This window comes from Pseudopipra pipra, chromosome 14 (genome assembly GCF_036250125.1).
Source record: "Pseudopipra pipra isolate bDixPip1 chromosome 14, bDixPip1.hap1, whole genome shotgun sequence".
Lineage (NCBI taxonomy): Eukaryota > Metazoa > Chordata > Aves > Passeriformes > Pipridae > Pseudopipra > Pseudopipra pipra.
Window position 1 is genome coordinate 14,876,053 of NC_087562.1, and position 22,270 is coordinate 14,898,322.

The following is a 22,270-nucleotide window of genomic DNA, read 5'->3' on the forward strand; positions in this document are numbered from 1 at the left end:
GAGCCTGGACTCCATCAACATAACACCCCTGGTCCAAGGATCCCAGAAGAGTGTGTGTGCTGGGCATAGGGAGAGGGAAGAAGAAGAGGAGGAGGAGTCAAGGACTACATTTCCCATGATGCTCTTCAACCAACCCAGACTTCAAATTGGGCAGGTGTGGGGGTTGTTGCTCCTGGCTCTGGTGAGGAGGCAGGAGCTCCATCGGTCCCGGCTGTGAGGCTGTTCACAGGTATTGCAAAGCTGTGCCATAAGTGCGTTTGGAGGGTGGATTCAGGAAATGTAATCACAAGATAATAGCACGGGTAGAGTAGGTCCTAAAGGGTTCTGAAGTTGGAGAGCATGGGAAAAAGATGAGGATGAGGTTTAGGGCATCCCATCTTTAAACTGTCTTAGGTGTATGTGCCTGTATCTTCACTATGGTGGGTTTTCTTAACACTGGTGTTGAAACTTACCTTGGGCTAGTCCTGAATTTCCTCTGAATGTGATAAAGTGCATGTGAAACCTGAATGTAAGATGTGACACCAGGACTTGTGGCTCCTCCCCAGTTTTGTGCCCCACGCTGGTGGTGCGAGCGAGCGAGAGTGCTGTTGGCTCCCTGTGGTGCAGAGAAATGGGGAGGGAGAGCCATGTGAGCGTTTTCCAGTGCCCCCTCCTGTGCTTCTCTTCCTGATTACGTGTATCCTTTACTCTTACTGTCTTCTGTTACAGCCCCTAATGCACATCTAATATAATTTTATGGAGCAGTATTATCTGACGAGCACCCATCACTTGCCTCCTCCCCAGCAGTGGTGCGGCACTGCCCACCCCGCCCAGGGATCTGAGGTGTTGGTGCTCTTGCTGCATTTATGGTTGAGCAGCAGCATCGTCCCGGTGCATCCGTTACTTAGCAGACTCCCATAATGAATGCAGTCCATAAATATAAAAGCATTTCTAGAAAGTTAAGTGTTTGGATGTTATAAAAAGCGCCGCTGCTGAGTCATGCTCTTCCCAACCCGCGGGAAATGGGCAGTGATTATTTCATGCCATTTTGTGTTGGGCTGAGATAACTTAAGGGAAAACGTGGCCACCAAAACTGACAACTCCTGCTGATCTGCTGCTCCGTGCTCGTGGTGCCATCTGTTAGCACATGTCACTATAGGTATGGAGATGTATTGTACAGCAGACTTAAGTCTATATTTCAAAATTGCTGGGAAGTAAGAGGCACACAAAGGAACTGTAATAAGTACAAAGTGTAATTAAATTTTGCTCTAAGAACTGCCATAGTCAGTTAAATCAGACCAGTTTAGATGTCATTATTTAGCCAATAGAGTAAATCTTATTTATAGAAGTCCAGGTCTGGCTCCACTTGTTTTCTGATAAGCAGTGGTAGGCTATTGACTTTAATGCATGATGCTTATAACGGAAAGATGCATAAATAAACATGGACAAAATGAGGGCAGAAGAGCACCACTAAATTATCTCTGCAATTGTTGGTGCCCTCAGCTTGGGCAAGGGCCTAGGCTTGGGTATCAATTCCTGTTTTCATTTTCTTCTTTTAATTGATCTCGTGGAGCTACCATTATCCAAACAGTAAGGGAAAGGGATGTTCTCTTTAGGAACTGCTGATGCTGCAGCTCTCTGCTGTTTCATCCAGGAGTCAGATAGCAAATGTGGAGAAGTAAGAGGTGAATTATACCCACCTGGGGAACACGGGGGAGGATTTTTTTTCCAAATTTTGGAAGATGGGTTTTAAAAATAAAGGAGCTTCTGGAAAAAAACTAAAGAGATGGTATGTGACTGAATATAGGTAGAAGTGGTATCCCCAGCAGTTTTCCTGAGGAGGAGTCTGAAAAATAACTCTGTTATACTGGAAAATTAAGCAGCTGTAAGTGGTAAGGACCAAAGCTCAGGTGTTTTGAGTTGAGTTTTTGATGGGGTCTCTGCTCTGCTCAAGTTCAGTGTGAGAGAGAGAAAAGGTTCTGGTATTTTCAAGCCTTGTCCAAAACAGCTAACATGAGAAATCTTCAGTGAAATTGCTGGCACGTGATTTTCGTTATTTTCCCACACTCTGAGTACTCAGAAGGTTTGGATGGCTGTCTGGATTTTTGTGGTCTCTTAATTAAGCTAAAACCTGACCTCTGAATGTTTTGGAGCTTGCCAAACACGAATTAATGTGAGTGAAGCAAGGAAGGGTTAAAGAGCCCATGGAAACTCACTCCCCAGATGTGTTTAGTTAATGCTGAGTGTTTCAGATGCTTTGGTGATGGTAGTTACCACATGCTTGCAGGTAAATGTGGTTGGGAGTGGGGTTGGGATAGGAATGAGGTTCCTCATGGGAAGAAAGTGGATGCAGTGACTGCTACTGCCCTGGAGATTGTCTCCTTTGCATGCTGGAGTGTGTGATCAGGGCCACTTCCCAGATCTGCTGGAGTATCATTTTAATGTATACGATTTTAATGGAAGGTATTTAAAACCATGCATATTTTTCCTTTAGTGAAAAAGAGACTGAAAATTTCAGGCAAAGAAATGTCAGGGAGCCACAGAAGCATTTTCTGCCTGTGACAGTTGTTGATCATGTTGGACAAGCACTGGCCTCCACCAGAAAGCTTCATGCTTTGAGCAAAGAGGGGCCAAAGCTGGAGGGATCTTTGACTTGAACTGCAGCTTGACATTCAGCATATTTAAACAGGAGGTGTGTGTGACAGGATAGGCAAATCGTTCTCTGTGTTATCCTGACATTAACCTGCAGTAATTGCTTGACATCCCAAGGTGTTGGTTCCCACCACTCCATTTGACTTGAATGGAATGCAAGGGGATATTGGGTTGTGAATACCTGGATCACCAACAGTTTTCCTGCCAGCATGTGCAGTTTAACCCAGAGCAGCACTAGATCTGTTGGTACCCAAGTGTGGCTGCTCTGGAGACCATAATCTGGTGCTCGGGGTTCTGCCAGGGCGACTCTGTTTACTCCCGGCCTCCCGTTGCACGTGGAGATAAACACATGTGTGATGCCAGGATACAGCTGCAAATTGTACATGTGGTGGTGAAAACACTGTTGCTGTTTATGCAGAGAAAAACAGAACCGAAAGGCCACAGAATGAAATATAATTTGTTAAAAACAGGGAATAACACTGATTAAAATGAAAGCCAGTGTTTCAGTACTTTACTGTGGAGAAGTATGTCCCCAGGTTCCTTGCACTTGCCCTGTGATTATACAATAGATTTCAAGTCTGTGATATCTACAAATCTACATCAAAATATATTCTATAGCTGTAGGAAACAGCTCTGAATTGTTAACCTTCTCTCCAGGTACTGGAGGTAACACACTGTGAGATTAGATGTATATTTTCTTCAAGATATACCACCCATCGAGGAGTCCATATTTACATCTTTTGTTGATATTTTTTATAGATTAAAAGAGTCTCTTTTCTGGTGATAATTCTGCTAAGTACTGTAATTTGCTGCCACTAATATTTGTCTGAGTCCTAGTTTGCAAAATATATTTGAAACCACTTTATAAAGTCTCATAATTGCTTCTTTGTAGAGCTGGTATAATGAGTAGTTTCTTTATCCAGCCTTTATCCTGTTAACCTTAGAGGTGAGCGACTGCTTGCTGGAGTAGTTGGGGAATGTCTTAGCACTGTTGAGCCATTTAATTTCACTACTAATTTCATAGCGGTGACACAGAATTGGCTATGAGCAAGCTCGCAGTTATTTCAAGGGTTTTCAGTTAGCATTGAATCAGGACCTGATTCACTAAAATGAAATTGAAATAAATGCACATGTAGATGATTTTTTTTAATGCATAAATTGATCTGCATTTATGTGCCCAGTCCACATTAAAACATTGACCTGCTCTTGAAGGATGGGAGCTCAGCATATAAAGCAGCTCTAGCATTGAAAATGAGAACTTGCACCACTGCACTGGGGGTTTGTTCTCTGCTTCCTTTACTGTTGCTCTTGTCCCATATATAGAGAAACATTTGGATAACCAAGGAGTTACTCTTAGCTTTCTGGAAAATACAGATTCCCCTTTTTCAGTTTCTTTTGGCCGTTTTTACAAAGGCAGCAATCAGTGTGCCGTGCTGTTTAGCATGTGGGGTGGCTTCCAGGCTTGCTCTTTCTGCAGGAAGACATTCCTGTTACTCTGGTGTTTGTTTTAGATGAGCTGCCTTGTGCAAAACTTCTCTTTTCTCCAGAATTGTAGGGAAGTTAAGTTGCCTCCCAAATCGAAATTCATTTTACCCCAGAGCTGGCTGCATTTCAGAGGGGAAGTTGTGCCTTTTTGTGAATACAGCTTAAAATGTGCATGTGTGCTGAATTCTGCTATTTGCATCCTGTTGCTTTTGCTGTTACTGTAACAGTTGGGTGATCTGAAAGAAGTGTTATTTGAGGGTCACTAAACATGAGAGAGAGAGTTTTCAGTTTGGCATATGAGAGACTATTTATGGCATGAGCTTAGGAAATGCTACCCCTGTCTAATCTTATGTATACAATTAGAAAGAGGGTAAGAATAACATTTGGTGAAACCTTGGGGGTTACAGGTGAATCCAAAAAGTTAAGAATTAAGTCATTTATTAAATAACTTAAACCTGCCCACAAATCATCCCTGTGGGGAAAAAGGCCATGACAAAAATTCACTTGCACTTCAGTATGGGCAGTGGTGATACCTGACAGTGGTCACTGCTGGAGGGACACCTGGGGTGATGGAGCAGCAAGGCCCTGCTCTTCCCTATGCCCCGGTATTCCAGGCCCCCTTGGACGATGCTGAGCCTTTTCCAGGGCTGCCTTGGGGTCTCTTCTGCCTTGTCCCACCCCATGCCCTTTCTGAGCTGCCAAATTGTGGTAGCTGAGTCCTCGTGTAACGCATTTACCTGGGGAACTGCCAGGGTAAATTGCTTTACTGCTGAGCTGTGGCTGCATGGCAGGGAGAGGGGACAAAAGATGTTGCATTATTCGTACAGGACTGGTTTTACCTCTGTGTGTCTTGCATAGGCATCTAACGAGTGCAGCACTTACCTGCAAGCTATGATTTAGCAGTGTGCTAATGCCAGCCTCTCCATTGTACAGGCATGTGCACTCGGGACACTGCAGGCATTTTATCATCTGGAGGTCATCACTGCTAAATATTAAGGGTGAATTTTGCACTGAAATACAGAGTTCTGATTGTGCACTTGGTTTGATCTTTCAATGCTTCTGTCGTTAGTGACATTGTCATTTAATGTGGACATTCATTTATCACATGTCTGGACCTGCCTCGAAAGCACTTTCAGTGGCTGCACTCTCAATTCAGGTCTGTTCCCTCTCGTAGACTCTGAGCAAAAGTTGATAGCATTTGAAATTTAATCAGGTTGGTATTGTGCAATTTATCTCATAAAAGTTTCAGTAGCTTTTTTTGTACACTTTCTCTACTGTTTAAAAGGAGATCTCAAAAGTCTGGAGTTGGAGGAATACATCTGTCCATGCATCATTGCAGACTGCACTTTTAGTTCTTTTAATCTGAATTTGATCTCTTCCGTGAAACACATCCTCGAACATGCAACTTCTTATATCAGACTTGTGTAAAATTCATAGCTGAAAGCCTATTCCTTCATAACTAGGAGCATTTTCTGTTAGCTGTAAGAAAGGACTAAAGATGGCTTATATAGAAAAACTTCATAATACTATTAAAGGCTGGTTTTCCTTAAGAGCAAATTCCTACATTTGCTATACTTTTTTCCATTACTAGGACCAAATTTATGCCAGTATAGAGGATAGGTTCCTAAATTTCAATCCTGTGTTTTATCCACATGCAAAACTTTACTTAATGTCATCCTAATCATTAGGACCCCCATGATCTGGTTTTGCTCTACATCACAGAGTGACAATATTGCCCCACCAGGTCCCAAATACAGGCAGTACAAACCATTTTGTAATGTGCCTCTTCCCTACCTTCATCAGACATTTATTTTAAACATCTGGTCTTGAAAATCAGAACCTGCACGCAATCTCCTTATTGCCCCATCCAGAAATTCCCCTCCCCTCTGACCAGTCTGTTTTCCAAAATACTCTTGGTCCTTCCAAAAAGACGGTTTTATTCTTCTAAGTTTCAGATTTAAAATCTGGATGAGTGAGAGATCTGGGATGAGAGATGCATTAGCAGAACTGATTTCTCTTGTTACCAGTTCAAAAGGCTTCAGTATGCAGCACAAATGATTCATAAGTATCCATTGTTCAGAGTTCAGGATAAAGAGTTCAGAATCAAAGCTCTGCTTTAATGTGCGCTCATGCATTTCTTTTTTCAGTAAGAGCATTCTCTTCATATATATAGCAAATGAAATTCAAACTTGTTTAAGCTGCAGTTCTGGTAAATTGCTCTGCCTCTGAAGTTAGCTTAGAATATCATGAGAGTTATAGAAACTGTTACAGATTTTGCTAGTATTGCAAAAACTTGGTGCTTAGTTATAATCAAGGAAGAGATGTTTAATAAATAGAACAGCAAAACAAGTGATCACCTCGTGTTTTACCTGGGTGTGGACCTCACGTCAGCCCTGCTGGCAGATCCTGAGAGCACAGCCATACAGGATTTGGGCTGTTGGTGTTTTTCTTACTGGCCTTTACCGAGGGGAGAGACAGTGAAGGCTTCTAATTTATGGGCAGATTTTTGCATGGGAATGCAGGGTGACAGTCAGTGGGCAGTGATTAAGAGGTATTCTGATGCCTAGATGTTTGTCCAAATGTTTGTCATCGAGCAAACTGTGCCCAACATTGCTTCTTTCAGAGCCTGCTTAATCTTTCATTTTAATGTTTCATAGATCCGAGGTGCTGTCACTGCTGCAGTACTGTGTTTTCTCCTGGCATCTTGTATCATGGCTGAGCATACTGAATGGGCTCTCTAAAACCTTTCTTATCAATGGAGTACAACAAGCCCAATGCAATCATCCTTTCAATTATCTTCTTCATCTCAAGTGTCACCAGATAAGTGCTGGCATAGTATTCTTGGAACATTTCTGATATTGTTCCTTGCTTTTTTGGCTATAAATGTATGAATATGGGATAAAGATTAAGATATCTCATGTTTTACCCTTATTATGCACAGACAAAACTACGCTTATCTCCTAAAAGGTTCTTTTTTTCCCATCTCTTCAGTTTCAGTGCTCATTGGGTCTAGGTGATGATTAGAATATTGTGCTAACTCTTGTGTTACAGTGGGAGTTGTGCCCTCTGGGATCAGGGGAAAAGCTAGAGAGTCTGTTCAGTGCTGTGCAGCCTCTGAAATTGGCTTGATGTGGAGGTCACCTGGCAGTGGGTTACAGGACAGGACTCCCCAAATGGGACTTTGTAAATGACCAGTCCTGAGTAGGTGGCTCAGCCTCTGCTTGCTCAGTTCTGCAGAGGTTTTCTGAGAGTTTAGTGCCCATGGGATGAGGGGGAAAGAGACTTTATTTACCTTGATTATTTCTACCTGGTGAGTGAAATTTGACTTTGCTAAACCACAGGCCTTTCTGAACTCTTTAGGTTCAGGAGGCACTTGTGAACAGACTTAAGAAACAGGGTGTACTCTGTGCTCTGGAGATGAATAATTCTCTACCTCCTGTTCATTTTCAGGTATATAAGGTGTTCCTTTGTGTACTCCTGTGTGCTCTGTGCTATGCAGGTGGTGTTTCCTTCTGAGCTGATGTTGGTATCTCTGCCTGGGCACATCATTTTGTTGTGGTGCCACCAGAGAAGGGTCCTTTGTGTCATGGTGGAGAAGGACAGAAGGGGGATTGCAAACCCTGCTATGCTGAATTGTTATTATTTGAGAGTGCAGTGTATTCAGCACTGCATGGAGGCTCATGGGCTGTGTGAACATGGCCTTGACCTCCTGTTTAGAGACTGAAGGAGCAGGAAGAGGGACTGGCCGATTGTGGGTTCCAGCTGCAGGATCTGTAGAAAGCTCATGGGATGGGATGTTGGAGATCAGAAACCATTCTAGGACCTGCATGCCTGTGACCAAGGCACCTGTGCAGGGACTGGAAGATCTGGGGGTTTAGCACTTCTCCTGCATGACCTCATGTCAGGGCATTTACCTCCCTGAGCTTAAGAAGTTGTATAAAGTTTACAGGATCTTTGTGACGAGCACTTTACGTTACTAAACCGCAGCATTCACAGCTGTGAGTCAGGCTCCCCACAAACATGATGTTGGCTTATGAAGAGGGGTTTTTTTTAAGGACTTTTTGTTCGTTGCCTTTTCATTTGGAGGCCATTAGATTATTTTGGCAAAATTCTTGAAGTTGTCTCTACAATTAGGAGGGCTCAAAACACTTTCGAATTTAAGGAATTAATTGTGATGTAATTATGAAGAGCTTTAGGAATAACACCAAATATAGCAATATGTGTGAATCCTGAGGATTGGCAAATAGGAGATTAGTGTGGGAACAAGAGAGGAATGTAGGCTTTGGTTCAAAGAGTTATTTTAAAGGAAAAATACTGAAAATAAAGTGTGATGAAAAACAATAATTCTAATGAAGGACAAAGCCCATCCATTGTACTCCAGTCATGCTTTCTTATTAGCCATTATAAAGTTGGAGGATACAGCAGTGGTGACAATAAACCCAGACAAGTAAGGGGGAAGATACAACTTCAATCTCTTCATTAAAATAATGTTTCATGGTTGCACACAGCCACACAAAATGTATTTTCATGCTTACACATTTCAACCATTTTTGAAAGTCACACAATTGTTTTGCTGATTTAAGTTCCAAATTAATGAAAATACAATGGAATGGGGCAACCTGGGAGGAGAGGAGCCAGGCTTTCCAAGGAAACATTGAAGCATTGCACTGATTGCTGTGAAAATTCATTTCAGTTTCACCTCATTTCTTCATTAAGCATGTTAAAGTAGTTTTTTCTTGGGTTAGCTTCTGCAGGACTCTGTCTTACTTCAGTGGCAGTGGTTTTAAGGACATGGGACAATTTGCAGTGTTATGCTGCTTTACCCCAAGTGCAGTTGCTCCAGATTGGTGCTGGTGAAAAAGGAGAATTTAGACTCCTGAGTTACTCCAGCCTTGTGTAAGTGTAGTGACTTCACACAGCATTTAGTAAGAATTGCACCAAGTGAGTGTTTGTTATCTTGGAAATAAACAACCTGAAATACTGAATTCTGGGTCATAACTTAGGAGTTGTAAGCACTTCCTTTATTTGAAGGATTTTGGTTAGTTTGTTTCCATTTGGACATCTGGTCTACAGCTTAAAGCCACTTTAAGCTGAAATGGGGGCTGTCTGTTTTGGCTTATTGTAGATACGACACTACCTGAAAAGATCATAACAGAAATAGATCTTGATTCACCATCATTTCCCAAAAGACATTTATATTTGAACAAAACAGAATAAGCAAAGTAACCTTCTCCCAGTTAGCTGCCATGGCATGCCTGGAGTCCCCCATTATGGTGGCTATTGTATCCAGGCATTTCCTGATCTCTTAAGCATCTATATCTGCATAGCACTGAGCAATTACTGTCTCATAATAGTGGAACTGAAGATCAAAAACACCATGTGGGAATTCCAGGGACTAAGTCTTGCAGCCCATATAGCAATCTTACTCTTCCTTGCCACCTTTTTACCCATAAAACTGAGTACTGAATGCACAGTTGAACACTGGCATTTCCTTGCTTGACAAAGCCAGTAAACCCCCCAGATAGCTAATGGCAGTGTGTTGGTAAGCAGAATTAAAATCTGACATGATAGTTGTGTAGGAAGGAATACAATCACTTAAAGAAATTCAGGCACTGCTGCCTAAGATAGCTCTGAGACTGGGAACTTGGATTCTAATCTGTACTTTGCCATAGTTGTTTGTTTTATTTTGTTGTGAGTTGTTTTTTGTTGTTGTTGTTTGATTTTATTTTTTTACAGTAGGGAAAACCAAAACCTGCATGTTGTTGTGCAGTTTGGGTAAACGATTTGTTGAATGGCCATCCCACACAGATGTTTAGGAGGATTCAGGTATTAATAACTGTAAAATGTTTGAGATCATCCTGCTCAGGAGAAGTCCTCACCAAAGCTTCTTGAAGGTGTGGTTAGGACCTTGCAGAAGCAGTCTCAGAGGAATTTTTCTCTTACGTTACATAGCGACAGAGGAAGCTGGGAAATGGAGGGATTTATCCAGTGTATGGGTTAATAGGTGGTGGATCTGTTGTTATTCACAGTCCAGTCCTGCAGTTAGCATGTATTCACTGTGGGACACAGTTCATCCTGCTGTCTAGTTCCTCCAGGTTTTTCCTGCTCTGGAGTCCCTTGAAGCCTCACTGGGGGCTTCTGTTCCTGCTGGCAGAGGGGGAAAGGATGCTCTGAGCCAGGGTGTGCTCTCCTGTCACTTGTCCCTCTGTGTGGCACATGTAGCCTTACCATAAGGTTGAAAGGTTTAAAGTTAGTGAGCCAATGATGAGCGTCTGAGAAGGTGCTTAACTAAAGTGTGTTTTCTTTGATTGTCTTGTGTTCTTTAATAAATTTTATTAATTAATGAAACTGACTCCTCTGTACGGTACATTGGAAGAATTACTGTTCTACCTCACTGTGTAATCATTATCACCATTAATGAGTGTGTTATTCTGTCACCAGTATTAATCTAACAAAAGAAACAAATACCTGGCCTGTGCTGTGATGCAGGAGTCAGTAGGTTAAATACTCACTCTGTGAATTTGTGATAAACAGTCCAGCTGATATGGCCAGAGCATGGCTGGGGGGCTGCTTTTAGAGACACTCAACACACGTAAACGTACAATGCACAAGCAGCTCTCCTTGCTGGTTGTGTGATGCTGCTTCTGTGAATGGTCCTTCTTCCCTGGCTTTTGGAATCAGCACCTCCCTGAGGATAAAATGCAGAGCAAATCAGTTAGGCACAGCAGAAGATGGGGCATTTTTATACTTTGCCTTTTCATTTAGATTTGATTCCTCAGAAAAGCTGCTTAAATGGTGTTACAACTGCTTTGATACGGACTCTTAATTATGAAAAGGTAGCACCAGTAAATAGCGTTAGGTGAAAAGAGCGCAGAGGGGAGAGGCAGTGGGAACCTTGGCTATCAATATGTCAAAAGGATGAGTCCAGAAAGACACACTCAGTGTTACAAATTTCTTGTGATGCCCATGGCAAAGCTATTTTAGCAGCTCTTGAGAAAGGGATGTATGTCTGTCTTATTGGGAGTTCCTTGAGGGAATAGATTCAGCACACAGAGGGGAGGAGAGACTGAAGTGAGGCATCTGTCATTTTCTTCCAGTGTTTACGATCCCTTAAAATAAAGACGAAAATTAAAGGAATGTGTTTCTCTCATATCAAGAGTTCTTATGTTCTTCTTTAACTGGCCTCATGCAGAAGATTTTGGCTGGTTTTAGCTGGTTTGTAATTTTTGTGGTGTGCAGCTCTTGTTGGCTTCCCTTGTACCGAAGGCACACGAGCTATTCCTTTGCTGTGGGTGGCACGGAGCAAACAGCTGTGCGTGTGTTGCACTGAATTTAATGTGCATCATGGTAACAGAAGAATCAGTCTGAGGAGAGGCTTCTTTTGCAGCGCTGTTAGCTTTGGGTTTATATTCTTTATTAGCTATCGGAGCGTTTTCATTATTGAGGCTATTGGTTAGACCTCCTCTAACTCCAGTAAAACCAAGAGACGCTGAGTTGCAACACTTGCAATATGCAGTATGCACACACAACCTGGATCAACCTAATTTCAGCACAGCAAACACAAAACAAAAGCTGTATATGACTTCTTAGCCTTTGTGCACATCTGCATTATTATAAATGCTAATATAATTCTGCAATGATAAATAATTAAACAATTATGGTCATGAATCAATAAGTTTAGCACATTTTTTTCATCAGCAAATTGTACTGTATAAACAAGAAATATAAATTACCAAGTCTAATTTTTACTGAAAATTGTAAGCATTTTATATCTAATAATTAAAAAAGTATTAGAATTCAATGTAAGATATTTAGAACTTTAAAATTTTCTGGTTTTAACCAAACACCATTAAATTGTCATGTTTTATGTTTCTGAATCTGATTAACATTTTGAGATCTGACTTTTGCAATCATTCTCTTTGTTTTCCTCTGCTAAAACCCCCTCGCTCAACCTCTGGTTTCTCCTAAACACAGTTTATCAGCCTGAATCCAGCTTCAGTTGACCTCATTATGTTGCCTTTAAGAAAATACAACGTTTAAAGAAAAACATTCAAGTACCTTTCTTGTAAGATTTTGAAAGACCTAGCTATTTTTATCATGTACGAAGCACTTTGCTGCATAAGGTGCAATATGGAGGCAGGGAGAAGAGGAAGCTTTTACCACTCTGTTTGCATTCAATCAGGGGTTGTAGGGTTACCTGTAACCTTACCCACTCTCAGATCTTTGGCATTTGTAAAGAATCTATCACCCCAAACACTGGCACCTAGCTACATAATTTAAAAATAATCCTGCCCTTCTCTAGAAGTAGATGTAAAAAATACTGTGTTTTCAGGAAAAAAAAGCTGAGTTTGATTTTTTCTTTTTTTTTTTTTTTTAAGAAGTTGTGTATGTTTTCTATGCTGAACATCTTGCATGAACTAAGGATTTGCCACAAAGGAAGGTACTGCAGAGTAGCTGTTCCTGACTGCTCACCATCGGCTTCCTCGATGGCTGTGTTTTAACCCAGGGAAATGCTTGACCTGCTTCTACTGTATCTTGTTCTATCCACAAAATCCCCATTTAGTCTTAGCCAAGGCATGTTGGATCAGAAGACTTGGAAAAAAAGCAGTTTGAGGATGGTGTTAGGCATTGTGACACCAGATCTGAGGGGGACACGACCACTGGGTGCCCATTCCTGCGGTGACAGGGGCCTCTGGGACCCTCTCCCTGGCAGCCAGGACTCTGTCTGGACCTGCAGGGTGGGCATAAAACAGTGAGGGCTCATCCTCCTGGCATTTACCCAAGGCAGAGCTGGTGGGACTGGTTTGTTGGAGGCGCTGGAGTTTTGCTGCATCACTGTGCTGGAAAAGCTGCTCTTCGTGGGAAAATTCGGTGAGCCAATAAACTGGTGTTTGTCTGTCTCCCATGTGTGTGGTGGTGTGAACGAGGCACAGCAGTGATGCTTCGTGGTGGCCCCATCTGCCATTCTTCCACAAACAGCCTAAGTGAACCTGCAAAACAACCAGTGGGATGTGAAGAAGGTGACACTGTCCTTCAGAAAACAGCAGAAATTGGGAAGGGAATTTGATACACTACAGTAGGTGCTGTGACCTACAGATGGCAGCTTCACCAGGCCTAAGATTAGTTTGGGGTCTAAGATTAGTTTGTCTGCCTTCATAGGGAAGCTTGTAGTGTTAGAGAGGGGACTCTGTCCACTGAAGTGTTAAAGTTTGTTTGCAGGGTTTTTTTTACCAACTAGAAGCCTCAGGAATCTCCACCAAGCTGGGAGATCAAGGACTCTTCCTCTCACTTTTACTGCTCGCTGGCAAGCAATTAGTTATTTGTATTACAGAGAGGCCTCACAAAGATAGTGTGTTTAGAAATGTAAGCAAGTATTTTGCCTTCGGGGGGGAAGAAGAAGAAGGAAATATTTTCTTCACCTTCTTGTCTTTATCTCCCTTTTTGTTTACCCTGTCTTCCTCCTTTTGATGAATAAGAGAAAGAAAACTACATATGGAGTCTGAAGATCTTTACTTTGAGTTTCTTCCTTGTGCTGCTGCATCTGCTCCTCTTCTCCTGCTTTCCCAGTGTGCCGTGTTTCCATTTGTGGGTGGAAGTGTCTTTGCCTCTGATGCCAATGTCACTCTTCTTGTGGCAACCAGATTTTGTTTTACTGTATAGCTCTTAGCAACATGTTTCCTGCATTCTGCTCACTCTGTTGTGGAGTTCACACTTTCAAAGTCTAGAGATATAGATTGCTCTGCTTTCACATATATTATTTTGTCAAAACAATTAAAGTCGAATGTTGGAACACATTCCTTTTCCTTGTGCAGAGTTACTGGGTTTGTGTTTAGCTCTGAAGCAAGTCTTCACCTCCATGAATACTATCCTCCCACTATTCTCAGATTCCAATATCAAATGTTTGCAGAAAATTTTATACATCCATTAGCTGGACCTTTTTTTTTTTAGGTGGTTGAAAAACTGTATATTAATTTTCAAGTTACAGTACCTGTATTTAAAGGCACTGATGTGATAAAAGTCCTAGCATTTAATAGGTAGGGCAAAATGGTAGAAAATTCTCATTTTCTCTATGATAAATCAGTAGAACCTGTGGGGAAGTAGTAATGCAGCCATACATTTAGCATATTTCATTATTTTTAATGTATCTACATTTAAAACACTCAGATTCCACCTATGAAACTGGATTACAAGATGCACAGCAGGTTTAAAAATATTGTAGAGATGTTGTTTTCATGCTTCAAATCCCTGAAAAGCCAAATACACTCACTTCTGAAACTAAATCTTGGTTTTCACTGTAAAAAAAAAAAAAAGGAAAATGTTTAATAGCACATATGGCATAATTTCATGTGACATCTGTTTTGTAACAAACAATATTTAGCTCACTTATTTGCTGAATGATACAGTACATGCTGCAAACAAAAAGTCCAATGAACAGTTTTACATAGTTTGTAATATATCAATGTTTATCGCTAAAGAATGCAAAACTTAAACATTTAAGCATGTTATTGATTGTAATATGCAAAACATCGATTCCTGCATGCTGCCAATGCAAAGAAAGTCTACTTGAATGCCTTGTGGGGTATGAAAATTAGGTAGATTTCTGAAAGAATAACTGTTGTCCTCCCACTGGTGACATTTAGGCTTATGCCCCCTCCACCTAATCTGTGTCATCTTCTAGGAGACAGCTGTCAATATATTTAGGATGGTTTAGCTCATAACAGCAGAAATGGTGAGAGCCTATTGGCTTAATTGCATGGAGTGATTGATTCTAATGGAAACAACATTTAGAAACTCAAAATGCACTTTCTGTTGGCAGATCTAATAGAATATCATAATGAATTGGAGCATCAGGAGTATACTGTACTTTCTGCAAGGACTGAAAAGGACAGTCAGGGGGTTTTGTGTTGGTTTTTAAATTTGATTTTAATGTTTAAATTATTTGTTTAAATAATAAAACCAAACCATCACAGAGACGTAGTCAGACAGAAACCAGAACATCAGAGTGATGCTGAAACCACACACTGGTACAGCAAGTGTCAAAGGAAGACTGTGAAATAAATGTTAGCAATTGCAGTGCTGTGAAGTGGCATGAGGTTTCTGGGGCCATGCCTGGTGTCACAATGCACTTGGGAAGGATGCCCTGAAAGCAAACCCTGCTGTGGGGACTCAGGTGGGTGATTTCAGCACAACCTCTCCTATAAACCCAAAGGCTTTCTGGAAGCAGGTGGGCTGTTGCAGACCACAGTCTCTGCTGGGCTGCACCAAGTGGGGGCTGAAGCGTGTCTGGGTTGGAGCAGAGCAAGGTCTCTGCCTTTCTCATGCTCCTCCTTGCTTCTGTGTGTGGCCAGATCATTTTGGAGAGCCCCCTGTGATGGTTTGCAGGTCTAGGGGAGCCTGGACGTATGGCAGGAAGCTTGTCTGGCACTCTTGGAGGAGGTGCCTTGGCACTGTCGGCTGCTCTGGAGCTGCAGAACATGCCCCTGCCTGGACAGGCGGAAGAAGACCTGTGCCAGCTCTGTTCTCCCTGGGATAGCAGCAAAAGCTCCAGAGCAGTTGCTCTATGTTAACTCTCTTCTCTTCTGGCAGTTTTGCACAATAACCTCTTGCCTTTATAGGCTTGGTCAAACTGTAAGTGCATCTGTCTTTAGTCTGGGGTTTCCTCTTCCTCTCTCCCTTTCTCTCTCAAAAACACTTTATAGAATCCCATTTTCTTCTCCCTGTTGTAATTTTGCAGAGATGTCTTAACTCTTTCCCGAGTATCTGTATGGAAAGTCAGGATTAAAAAATCTTCTGCTTCACTGAAAATGCCGTGCTGTTTGGCCAGAAGCTGATGACATAGTTCTGTCTTTTCTTTTTCTACTCCTTTAAGATCTAGAAAAGTGTAGGTTCTGGGGGGATTAAGATGTGGTTACAGATTAAATGGGTTTTTCCCCCCTTCCCCATAATTAGAAAGGTATGAAGAATCGGATGCAAGATTGAACAGTGTAAATCCTCCAAAATTAAAAACATTTCAGAACTGGAATAAATATTAATAAATTGGATGCATAATGAAATGCTGTAGATATGTAAGGGGAAAAGCAAGCAGGAAAGGAGGGAAGATTTTTATAGACCTTAATTACAGCAGGGTTGTTAGTAAATTTACTGAATTGTAAATGTAAAAGATTCGGATGGCCTGAGTAAAACCACATATTTAAGCCTTCTAAATGAACATTTCTGTTTTTTGAGTAATTTGTACCATCTGTGTCAAAATTCTGAGCCTAAGAAGAAAAAGCAGTGGAACAAATGTTGGTTCCATAAAACAGTCCTAGTTCATTGTTGAAATTGTCACACATTAACATTGCAGGCCATCTGGGTAGACAAAAGACTCTAACCAGATTGCTAAGATGATTTTATTGGTCTGGTATTAATCAGAATGTGGCATAATATTTAAGCAGAAAAAATGATGAGGTGAAGTGGAGTGCCTTTAACTATCCTAACTGTATGGTAGTTGCACAATAATCGTATTACACCATAGAGCACTGTGTTTCTTAGCAAAGTTCCTAACTCTGAAATGTAAATAACAAGCTATGTGATATTTCCAATTTATAGTTTAAAATAAAATATGAAACTTAAAGAAGTAATGGCTGTTGGCATATTGCAATGTGGAGATTTAAAGGCCACAGCATGGTTGTATTAAATTGCGGTATACCCACAATCATGTTGGAATTAACTTTAATTTCTTTTTGTAACATTGTAAATCAGATTACACTTCATCTCAAAGAATCCAGAACTCGTGATTTACAATTGATTTTCTACATTTTGAATCTCTACACAATGCAGCAGCTTGCCTTCTCCCCGGGATCTAGAGATGACGGGTATGTATGTGCATGTATGCGTGTGTTTCATTTGTTCTCAAAAATCTTCATCTGCTTTCTCACCTTTCGCAGGCAATTGGAAAAGTCTCACTTTTTATTGTTCTCCATGACATTGCCTCTTTCTACTTTCCCCCTATGATTCTCGAAAAGACAGCGAGTGTTTCTGCTCACCTCTCCCTACCCCTCTGAAAACTCTGCCTGCCCTCCTGCGCCGAATCTGACGCGATGCCAGCAATGCCTCTGAGCAGAGACCCCTCCAAGCACTGTGGAAAACCTGCTCCTGGGAACGTTTTGCACTTTGTCTGATGTGTTTGCTGTGAGAGTTACCCTTCTGAGGGAGGCAGGTGGTGGAGAGCCCTGTGAGGGTGCAGGCAGGGCTCCCTCCAAAGCTGCCTCGAGACAGACGGATCCTGCCTCGCGTAGGAGACCAAGGGTCTGGCAAGGTGGGAAGTGGGGACTCCATCGTTAGGTTCAAGTGTAGCTGTGCCCTGTCTCTTGCTGAGGAAGGCTGTGCAGGTCCCTACCTGCAGCAGACATTGCTGCCCTGGTCTCACTGTGTTCCCAGGGTCAGGAGAGCCCAGCTGCACCTGCGTGCTGCCCTCAGCGCCTGCATGGCCAGCGCTGCCTGAATGCAAGGCTTGGGTGCCAGTTGGGATTCAGACAGAGGCCAGAGATTTTCCTATTTGTAAAATGTTTCTGGTCCTGATTATTATATAGAGTGCATTCTGTGGAAGCAGCTGTAGCACACTCTTGTGCCATTTTCCTGGCACAAAATATATGGTTGGATGGTTTCTGCTCTGTAGTTTTGTATGAATTTCTCACTGTCTATCTCCCAAAAGAAAAAAAAAAAAAGAATAGAGAACAGTCACTTCCTATACAAAACTTGTATTAGAGACTTAAATTTTCTGAAGTAATAGTAGAATAGGGCACCTGATGCAGTTAAATAGCACAGATGCCAAATTAATTTCGGATATTTTTGCTTTTTGACTTCGGTTTTAAGTTATTAATGTGAGAGCAAATGAAATGGGAGGAAAAAAGAGGAATGAACAAATTGAAGGACTGGAGTGGAAGGCAGGATTATCTAGCAGGAGAAAAATGAGGGTGAGGGCAGTCAGACCAAAACACGAGGTTGGAAGGCAAAAGGTTTGGACCAAGAAGTTGCAAACTGTGGCCAGCATTTAGACTGTGCTCTGGCTCATGGAAGAGCTGTGAGACTGAGGAGAGCTGTACGTGGTCTGAGGGGTCTGCCTGGGGCCATGCTGGGTATTTGCTTTGTTCCAAACCTCTCTCCTTGGGAAAGATCTGGAACTGAGCAAAAACAACTGAGCCCCTCAAGCTCTGTGAGCTGAGTTCATTGCCTGGGCAGGAGAGGTCCTGGTGAATGTCTTAATATTTTCTGTTTGAATTATGCATTGCTCAGTCTTCAGATTTTCTGGGAGATGAGTGACCCAAAGGCACGTACAATGTCCTTGTCTCTGGCTGACCATGATCCTCTGGAAACATGTCTCATGGGCCAGTGTTTGTTTGTGACAGACCAACAGAGTATTTGTCTGGAGATGAGGTGATCTTAAATGTGAGGGAGACAATATTTCTAAGCATCAATACTTTGGGTAATTGTATTGCTTGATCTTCTGGTGATATGCTGCTTGGCATAAACTTTAAAGGAGATTTTCCAACTTTACCAGCAGTTTTTATTTTTTCACTCAGTTCTCATTAATCTTACATTTGAGTGTTTAGAAATGCTAAATGCCAGTGTTAAAAGATGACTGGAATCTTTTCTATTTGATCAAAGATTTTTCATGGTTTTGCCTATTTAATAAAAGAATTATCAACCACTGCTGTGGAATTATACAGTGTAGTGTAAAGTATGCCTAATTAAACAAAACACTTGGGATTGTCAGCCTCACAGTGCTGGCCTGGTCCTTGATGACAGATAGCAATGGTGAGAAAATGTCACCACAGCCACCCCAGTGTTGTGCTATCAGCCACATACAAGTGAAATGTGGATTAAAATGCTATTAACATAGCCAATTAAACATAGGCATAAACAAACCAGTGAAATCAATAATCCTAGCTGCTGTGTTACAGAGCTGGTGCTTTGCTGTGGCTCACTTTGCCACAGGACTGCCCAGAACAGCAAACATGAAGTCAAGATGTTTTGCATGGCAGTGGTGAGGATGTTACCCCAGAGCAAGGGCTAACCACACCTTCACAGCATGGACTGGCAAAGCCATACCGGGGGTTAAATATTATTTTCTTTCCTAGATAAAATATGTGGGGTTGTTTTTTTTTTTTTCCTCTCTCAGAATCCATTTGTTACTGTTACATTTGACATGTGTTCCAGGTCTCATGGACTCGGTGTCTCTGTAGATGCTGTAATTGGTCCTTGTGGCTGAGATGTCAGTCTGGACAAGGCCAGCAAAAATCATGAGCCATCTGAAAGGGAGATTTCATAGGTCACAAGTAGGTTAGCAGCAAAATAAAGAGAGATAGTGTGCTAGTTCACAGTAGAATAGCAAACTGTTTCCAGGTCCTGCACATGGTCACCATGTCTAGCAGGCCCATTTGATGCTTTCTCATTTTTTTTCATGAATGCTAACCTTGGTTAGGCATGCATTTCTCCATCCTGGAATTATGAAGGTTCCCACCTCCTGCACCTTTACTTTAAATGTCAGTTAGTCCATTTTGTGATATTTCAGTGTCATCTCCACACCAGGTCTTTTGCTTTAGATCAGTATAAATTTATTTTTCTGTTAAATGTAGAAACTAAACTCCATATGTGTTCTTTTCTGGACTATGAAAGACAGACTATGAATGAGAAGGTTGTATATGCTTTGAATTTTCCAGGTGTTAAATCTAATTTCTCTTCCTGGTCAACTGGCTTAATCCTTTAGTCTTAAAGGATTAAATGCTACCTATAGTAGATCTCTTCCTGATGTCAAAAGATTTCTCTGGATGGCTGATATCCTAAAGCCCAAATCCAGCAAAATAATTCCTCTGCAAAAAGTCAGCATTGCTTTATTGAAACCCCCATTTCAACAATGAGGTGAAGCATCACTGCTCTATTTATCTCTTAAGACCACCTTCTTAATCACTACTCTATTTATCTCCTAAGACCACCTTCTTAATGGCTGTAGGCTTGACAATAACAAGAGAGCACTGGGTATTTTCAGTCTGAGAGTTCTCATAAGAACAAAGAAGTGATGAGATTTCCTCTTGACTCTTCATCTGAATCCATTTAAAAATACAGAATGAATTTTTATTTATAAATGTTTATTTTTTCTGTAGTGATTAAAAGAAGTGATTTTTAAACAACAGACGGAGAAAAAAATATTCTTTATTTTTTAAACAACAAATATAAGCATATTTGGGTTCTCTTCAAGAGAGTACTTTTTGTGGTTGTTAAGAAACCTGTTAGGAAGGCCACTTTGATAGTGTGTTGGATTTTGTCCAATTAATGCCCTTTAAAAGCATCTTGATGGAAGACAATGGGGCAAAAGAAGGCAAAATCCCTGTTTCCAAAGCCAGCCAGGCAGGAGGTTAATGGTGGCCCACATTATGGGAATACCACAATGTGTGTAAACACCCAGCTTTCAAGAGCTCTTCTACCACTGTGATGGCCCAGTAGATGTTTTCATGTTTTCTGAGCTACTGTGTTTCCATGTAGTGTAAGGCATGTAAATTTAAACTGTTTTACTCCTTTGGGTAGCAGTTGGGATGAGTCCATGGCTGACTGCTGTGTTGGGGGCTGACCTTCTGGCAGTGTATAAAAATAAAAAAAATATGTAATTATTCTCAAGGTTATTCTCAAAAGTTAAAGGCAGGGAGACAAAAGGCACCTAAGGGAAGTAAAGTTGCTTTTGTGTGAAACCAGAGGCCAGCACAGCCCTGCTGCCTGGTTGGGCATGGGGTGGCTGTATGTCACCAGCCTCGTTGGCAAGGTGCTTTCTGTGCTTCGTGGTGCTGCAGGTTGGCTGGAGTCCTACCTCAGATGTCTGTGGTGTGCTTAGAGCACGTTGCAGGTGGAGCACAGCCTGGACCTGCATCTCTTCTCTTACTGATTCTTCATTTGGATGTTGCAGGATCAGGCTCTACCAATTAGAAAATGAATGAAGAGCCTGATTAGAGCTTTAAATGGGATTCTTGAGACTTCTGTTTGTACCTGAGGCAGTATGTAGGCTGAAATTAAACAGCAACCACTTTTGGCATGCTTCCTTCCTTCATATAATCTCTCTAGCAGGCTGTGTTTTCTTACTGTAAATCTCTCTTGTATATATGTATTTATTTATTTATATTCAGAAACATCACGTGTGTATATGCAGTTCTGGGGAGGAGTCATGACCCAGTGATGCAGTGGGTCATCCTGCCCCACCAGCACATGGAGGGAATCTGAGCTTGCTGCCTGCCCTGCTCCTGTCCCATTTTAGCTAGTGCTGCTGTGGTTTGGGGCATTTCTGGGAGCTTACTGACCTACTGATGGGTTCTGTGGCCCATCCTGGCTGTGAACCAGGGCCATGGGAAGTCATGGTGAGGTCTTTTGTTGGCTTCTCTCAGTGTCCAGCCCTACTGCTCCTGAGGAGCCCATCCACACTACCTGATGGCCCAGCTGCTGTCTTGGGCAATGCTCCTACTTCCTTTCAAGTAAGTCCTCCCTGTATCCTGAAAGGACACTCTTTAAAGACCATGGGTGATTCACACTCTTCTAAGCAACAGTCTTTATAGGTAAAATCATGTGGATATGAGGGTATTTGTCTTGCAATAGTGAAGTCAGGAAAAAGAATAAACTGGGGGGAAAGAGGAAAAGAGAGAAATTAGGGAAAAGTGTTTTGGAGGCTGGCACTGCCTGAGGAGGGAGGAGGCTGCTAAACCCTGGCTGGGATAGGAGTTGCATGAGGGGAGAGGTTCTGACTGGAAGAAACCCAGAGGTTAGAAACAGCCTCTGAGCACTGTGGTGTGTTTTCCTGGGAGGCTGAAGCCTGCCCATGGAATGCTTCAGCTCGGAGGGAATGCAAACATTGTGCTGGGCTTTTCCTCTGGGCTGTGCACTTTGGTCTTTGTAGCTCGTATTTAACGCTGGGTAGTGACATTGCTACTGCTTTGCTGGGCTGTCAAGACCACTGGGAAATGCAAGCCAATTCAGCTTTAAGTGTATTCCTCTTTTTTTCCCTTCTTTTTTTTTTTCTTTTAAATATTTTTTCCTGTAGGCTGTCTAACAGTAAATTAAGCTTTTGCATGTGGTTATTACTTCATGACAAGGGATGATGAAGCGCTTAGGAATTTCTGTAAGTTTAAAATTATCT

At 41.8% G+C, this 22,270-nt stretch overlaps 1 long non-coding RNA gene across 1 annotated transcript; it reads right to left on the minus strand.

Annotated features, from left to right (window-relative positions):
• Positions 1-9,122: 9,122 nt before the first annotated feature.
• LOC135421803 (uncharacterized) lies at positions 9,123-12,731 on the minus strand. Its single transcript, XR_010434203.1, has 3 exons — positions 12,589-12,731; positions 10,629-10,804; positions 9,123-9,253 (listed from the first exon to the last, which is right to left on the minus strand). It is a non-coding gene; the product is annotated as an uncharacterized LOC135421803 (long non-coding RNA).
• Between the last annotated feature and the right edge of the window lie 9,539 nt (positions 12,732-22,270).